Raw genomic sequence first — 5479 nt, 5'->3', positions numbered from 1 at the left:
AAAATATTGGCAAGAGGTAAAATTCAAACCAATATATCTGGTATCTCAGAAACATTTATTTTGGGCCTTTGAATTAATGCAATAACTATTTGCATTGGATATATATTATATATATATAATTAATGTATGCCCAATAATTCTGGAACATTTTATGTGGTATGGTATATTCTAGTTCTAGCCACACAATTATTTTCAGGATTATATAAAATGGTTTGGTGTTAAAACTAAACTCAAAACAAATTGCAAATAAGAAAATAGAAAACAGAGAAGAGAGAGAGAGAAGAGGCCCCAGGCCACTTACCTGGACTAGGCCGGCCCACCTGGCCCATGCCAGTCACCACCTACCTTTGCTAGTAGGCAGAGGAGGGGGACAGCACACCGCCGCCAAGCACGCGCGAGGCCACCACCTGCTTCGCGCTGTCGATGCCTCCTGCGCCTCATCTTACACCGTGGAGCTGCTCGAGACGCCCCGTGACCCCTCTCTCGCCTCCCTCACTCACTGCTCTCTCTCCCTTCCCCTGCTTCCCTTGCGCGCAGCCACCGAGCGCAGCCATCGCCGCCATTCGCTGTCGCTGTGACCACTGGCCTCCCCTTGCCTCCCCACTTGTCTGGAAGCTCCGCACTCGTCGCGTACGTCGTCTCCATCAGCACACACGACACCGGGAGCCCTGCAGTGACGCCATCGTCGTCGTCTTCATCGACGGGCACCGAAGATAGCCGGCTCTGTTTCACCGTCTCCAAGTCGTCCCCGAGCTTGCCGACCATCTCCTCTGCCTCCCTGTGAGCTCCTGCACCTCTCGCCCCTCTCCCCATTGGCGTGTTCCTCCTCTAGCTGCCGCCCTATGAGAAATCGATGCCGCCGTCCTCCATGGCCGGCGAGCCCGCACTCCCGAGCTTCCCCTGCTTGCCCCCGTGGCACAGGTGTGACTCTGCTGCCCCTAGATGCCTCTCATGCCACCCCGTTCACCCATACGCGAGCTGCAGCCCTGCGCCCGCTGGAAGCCGAGCTCTGGCCGCCGCGGTGGTCATCGCCGGCGCCGTTCCCGGCCATCTCGAGCTCAGCCACCACCACCAGCCGATGCGGCTCACTCCTAGGAGCGCGTAGGAGCAAACCGCGAGGCAAATAGCACACTGAGCAGCATTTCCGCAGCTCGCCGCCGCGTCTGGCCTCGCCGGCGTCATGTCGCCGGTGGGTTTGACCCATTTGACCATGTGGGCCCCGCCCCTGGTCAAAGCTAGATTAGGAGTTAAACTAATACTAATTTAGTTAGTTTAGATAACCACTGACACGTGGGACCCACTGGTCAGTTTGACCTGGACCGGCCCCGTTGACCGCTGACGTCATAGTGACGCAATGCTGACGCAGTAGGTATTTTTCTGTATTTAAAACAATTCAGAAAATCCCAGAAAATTGTATAAACTTCTAAAATTCATAGAAATTCAACCGTAACTCCAAATGAAATAATTTATATATGAAAAACGATCAGAAAAATCCAATCTATCCATCTGCACTAGTTTCATGCATGTTTAAACAACTTAAAATTGCTGTTTAGATCAAAACATGATAATGAACTATTTGAATTCATAGTTTGAGTTTGAAGTTGAATCTTTGGTTCAAAATGACTCAAACCACCCTGGTTATAGTTGCGTTAGGCCAACACACTCATTTTGCCATGTCATGATCATGCATCATATTGTGCATTGCATTGATTGTGTTCCCTCTTGTTTGTCGGTGTTTGTCCCCTCTCGATAGACGTGGTTCCGACGATGAGTTCGATGACACCGATGAAGAGCTATTACTATCTTCAGAAGTGCCAGGCAAGCAAAACCCCCTTGTTCATTCCGATACAATCCCACTCTCTCGCTCCTGCTCTCTTTTACTGCATTCGGACAACAACGATTCAACTGTTACTTGCCGCGGTAGTTGAACCCCTTTATCCTCTACACGACCTGTCATTGCCATAGTAAATAGATGAAACCCACTAGCATGAGTAGGAGTTGTTTGAGCCCTGATGTGCCTACTCATTCATGCTTGTTTGTCATGCCTGCTACTGCTTAGAGTTAAGTCAGGTCTGATTCATGGGGATGAATTGGAATGTGGTGAACATGTCCTACTGTTGAGAGCTAAGTGTGTGAACACGATTTGGTAAAGGTAGCGGTGAGAGGCCATGTAGGAGTACATGGTGGGTTGTCTCATTGCAGCCGTCCTCAGGAACTGAGTTCTGTGTTTGTGATCCATGAATAGTTACTACCACACATTGGGTTCCGGTAACTCGACCCCTCTCGACTTATTAACCAACTTGATCTCTGTCCAGGAGTCGCAACTAGTTTCTGGTGTTTGTAGGTAGTGCTATTCTTCTACCAAGTGGCACCCGGCAGGGTGGGCTTGGGACAGACTAGGCACACGTGGCCTGGTGTACCGAGTGGCACCCGGATGGTGGGCTCGGGAACCCTGCACACATCGTTTGGGGCCGTGAGCGACAGCCCGGCCAGATCTCCTTGCGGATGGAACCCGAATAGGCGATAAACCTGGATTAGAGTCTTGTGTGATTAGTCAGGTCGTGGCCAACACCCTCGCCAGGCTTCCGCTTGAAGGTTGCCGAGATACATGACGTGTAAATGGCGGTAAGTGGCGAGAGCGTGTGTGAAGAAGTACACCCCTGCAGGGTTAACATCATCTATTCGAATAGCCGTGTCCGCGGTAAAGGACTTCTGGGTTGCCTGTACAGTTCATAGACAAGTGAAAGTGGATACTCTAAAATACGCAAGATAAGCGTGAGTGCTATGGATGGCGTTCTCGTAGGGAGACGGGAGCGGATCCATAGTGGAGTATTGATATGGTGAATATGTGGACTCGTGTGCGCCACCTCAAAAGAGTTACTTACAGTCATAGTTCAGGATAGCCACCGAGTCAAAGCTGGCTTGCTGCAGTTAACCCCCACCACCCCCTTTGTTGATAATGATGCATATGTAGTTAGTTCTGATGTAAGTCTTGCTGGGTACATTTGTACTCACGTTTGCCTATTTTATGTTTTTGCAGAGAGACTTCGGTCTCACTAGCAGTTTCACGTGGACTTTGACGTTTAGCTTGTTACCTCAGCTACAATCTTGTGCCCTCGGCAGGATCTAGTAGATAGTCAGGCTTCTCAACCTTTTTCATTTGTAGATGTCTGTACTCAGACATGTTGAGCTTCCGCTTGTGCTTTGACTTGTATGCTCTGAATGTTGGGTCATGAGACCCATGTTTGTAATATCTCGCTCCTTGGAGCCTATTGAATAAAATACTTGAGTTGTTGAGTCATGTTGTGATGCCATGTTGTATTTGCACATATTGAGCATATTGTGTGTATGTTATTGAAATGCTTGGTATGTGTGGGATCTGACTATCTAGTTGTTTATCCTTAGTAGCCTCTCTTACCGGGAAATGTCTCCTAGTGCTTTCACTGAGCCATGGTAGCTTGCTACTGCTCCGGAACACTTAGGCTGGCCGGCATGTGTCCTTCTTCATTCCCGTGTCTGTCCCTTCGGGGAAATGTCACGCGATGAATACTGGAGTCCTGTTAGCCCGCTACATCCCGGTTCACCGGAGCCCTGCTAGCCCAGTGCTACAGCCTGGATTCACTCGCTGATGACCGACACGTTCGATGCTGGGTCATGGATGCCTGTCCCTGTAAGTTTGTGCCACTTTGGGTTTACGACTAGCCATGTCAGCCCGGGCTCCTTATCATATGGATGCTAGCGACACTATCATATACGTGTGCCAAAAGGCGCAAACGGTCCCGGGCAAAGGTAAGGCGACACCCGTAGGAATACCGTGCGTGAGGCCGCAAAGTGATATGAGGTGTTACATGCTAGGTCGTGTGGCATTGAGTCGGGGTCCTGACAGTTTTGGTATCAGAGCCTGACTGCCTGTAGGATTACCAAGCCAAACTGGTCGAAGTTGAGTCTAGAAATGCTTTAGTTATATAAGGGAATTGATTGTGGGATGGAACGTAAGGCTCTTTTTACTCCTTTACCTTATGCCCTCTGATCTGAGTCATCGTATCTCTCCTACGGGGTTAAGGAACTAGGCTTTCTCCTCTTTCTATCAGGATCACGTGTTACTAATTCCGTAGACCTTTGTTGGACTTAAGCCTCGGTTCAGTTCCTACTATTTCCATATGTTAACTGTTGATCTTGAAACCTTGATATTGTGCTTCTGAGTGGTTATGCCACCATTTTTGTAGCATGTATCCAATCTTTTTGAGCATTTACAGCCGTTATGCTGTCCGAGTCATCCCGGTGTCTAAACAATCTGATGCATTTGTAAATCCTTCCTCCCGTTCCCGATGTCCTTTTGGTCAGAATAAGCACACTCACTAGTGAGTTGAGGTACTCTGTTGCCTCGACATATATGTTGGAGCTATTATTATGACCCTAGGTGTCTTAGAGGATCACCAGGTAATCTTGCCATGTTTTGTGCTTCCAGTGTGATCATTCTGGCTATCATTCTCGAAAGCATCCCGTGATGCCACCTAGTTAGTGGGCATTCTATTCCTGGGTTCTTGAACCCGAGATTCATCCTACTTACTTCATGTTGATAGTGTTTGCTAGTTCCTTTAGGTTATTAGTAACCTTGCGATAGTTCTTGAGGTTTGTGGTATATCGTTCTCCAAATACCATGAACTGTTTATGGCAGAAGTTCCCCGCTAAACCAAAAGATCACAATAAGAGTGCTCTTGACGAGTTTTCTCCAGTCTATATTGTGACTCTGCCAGTTCTAACCTTCTACATGGGTTATCCGGAAGAAATATGTTGAACTCGTTCGACATGCTAATCCATGCATCGACAACTCAGAAAATCATATGTTCCTTTGAGTTGTCCCTCTTTACTTGTCTTCTGACCTTCGTCTATCAATTGATAGTCAAGAGTAAGTATGCATTCGTTCATCGATGCTTATTACCCTTATGGTCCATCAAACCATTCTATTCCGGAATGACTAGGAGAAACAAACTCCAGTAGCTCATCCATATCCAGAATTGGGTCAAAGTAGTTGTACTCCGCAGATCAAAATGCAATTCCAGATTTTGTTCTGTTCTACCTTGGAGTATTACCATCTTTACATCAAGAATGCCATGGGAACTGCACACCATCCTATGAACTCTTGATACAGTGATACTTCTTGCCATCATTGTTCATCCCTTGGTTCCGTGTTCTTGTAACCGGAATGCCGACAAGTGAATTGTGATGTGTGAAATCAATACTCCTAGCAACGGTTTGCTTGGTAGTTAATGGACAATACTCTCACTCTTAGCGTGTTGGTTATCAAATCACTATTCTAGGATTGATTGTGCTACCTTGTCCTTATTTCTGGTGCACTCTTCGATCTTGAGTTAGGATTGAATCCCTTGCTCTTCTGATCATGTCGTCTTGCCTTGAAAAGCAAGATTGTTCTCGAGCTTAGTAACATACGGGTGGTTCGTGATTTTCCGAATATCCT

Source organism: Triticum dicoccoides, chromosome 3B (assembly GCF_002162155.2).
Source record: "Triticum dicoccoides isolate Atlit2015 ecotype Zavitan chromosome 3B, WEW_v2.0, whole genome shotgun sequence".
Taxonomy (NCBI): Eukaryota; Viridiplantae; Streptophyta; class Magnoliopsida; order Poales; family Poaceae; genus Triticum; species Triticum dicoccoides.
The sequence above is the reverse complement of the archived record's forward strand: the minus strand, read 5'-3'. Positions refer to the sequence as shown.